Here is a 1,648-nt window from a genome sequence, read left to right as displayed (position 1 = left end):
CGCCACCGCTCGCCATGATGGCAATCTTGTCAGTGCCGCTTGCCACCGCGTGCCGCTGGCTGCACAGCCTCCCGCCACGTACGCCTGGAAGGGTCCCAGAGCGACACGTTGGTGGATGTGCTGGAGCGCGGGCATAGAGTGGTGGCTTGCCGCGGCAAGCGCCTTGCCGCGGTCGTTGTCTTGTCGCGCCCGGGAGCTTGTCGCTCACTGGGCCTTGCCGGGACACGTGGCGCGTCGCGGCAAGTTCCTTGAGATGCCTTGGTTGGCCTTCCCGGCAAGCTCCTCTTGCCGGGGTCTTGTCGCCTTGGCTTGGATACTTTGTCCTTGAATGGCTCCAAAGGAACCACGGAGGACCTTGGCGGTCACCCGGCAAGCCTTGCCGCGGGATGCTGCGACTGCCCGTGCACAAGTTCGGGATACTAGGGTACCCCTACTCTAGTACACCGACATCATGCACACAAAAATTATGGCAAAATGACAAATATCTAAATGGAGCAGCAGATCTGACAATTATCTCAAGTAGCACTCTTCTAACAACATTTCGGGCATCAAGATGAACTCAAATGAAAATGATGCAATGGAATGAAATGATGTACTCTCTGAGGCGAACATTTTGATATGCTACATGCGCGAAACGGAGCTACGGATGCAAAGTTACGGCACGATGAATAGGGCAACATGAACTAGGGTTTCGGGGCAAAAGTCAACCGAGACGGAATCCGGATCCAGATCTGGCCGGCGCAGTTTACGAGGTTCGCCGGAAAACGCGGAGCTCGCCGGAGACGTCGGATCCGGTCCTCCCTTGACCGGATCCGGCCAGGGCGGTGAGGGGCGGAGGCGGCGTAGGCGGCGGCGGGGCGAGGCGGCGGCGTCCGGCGATGGCGACCACGGTGGCGGGGCACGGCGGGGCCTGCCGGCGCTGGAGCGAGATCCGGCCGACGATGGCGGATGTGGCGGACGGCGTCGGAGGAGACAGAGGCGCGGGGCGGCGGCGTCGCTGGGCCCGGGAGGGCCTCCCGCGGGCCTGGCGGGCCGGGCGGCGGCATGGGGAAGGGGGGACCGGCCCGGGATGCGTGGCGCGCCCTTATTGGACGAGGGCGGTGGTGCCGAAATGTCCGGCTGTAACAGACATGTCCGGTGCGGCGCGATGCGAATTTTAGGGTTTCGGGGGAAGAAGAAGGAGATTTTCGGGGGGGGGGGTCTTTAAATAGGCATAGAGGGAGCTAGGAGTGTCCAAATGAGGTGCGGTTTTCGGCCACGCGATCGTGATTGAATGCTCTAGATGATGGAGAGGGTTTTGGTGGGTTTTGGGCCAAATTGGAAGGGTGTTGGGCTGCAACACACACGAGGCCTTTTCGGTCCCTCGGTTAACCTTTGGAGTATCAAACGAAGTCCAAATGATACGAAACTTCACAGGCGGTCTACCGGTAGTAAACCAAGGCCGCTTGGCAAGTCCCGGTCCAATCCGGAAATGTTTAATCCCCACACACGAAAGAAAGGTAGAAATGACCACCGGAGGAGAACGGAGCGCCGGAATGCAAAACGGACAACGGGGAAAATGCTCGAATGCATGAGATGAACACGTATGCAATGCAATGCACATGATGACATGATATGAGATGCATGACAACGATAACACCACACGGAG

Source organism: Triticum aestivum, chromosome 1A (genome assembly GCF_018294505.1).
Source record: "Triticum aestivum cultivar Chinese Spring chromosome 1A, IWGSC CS RefSeq v2.1, whole genome shotgun sequence".
Lineage (NCBI taxonomy): Eukaryota > Viridiplantae > Streptophyta > Magnoliopsida > Poales > Poaceae > Triticum > Triticum aestivum.
The sequence above is the reverse complement of the archived record's forward strand: the minus strand, read 5'-3'. Positions refer to the sequence as shown.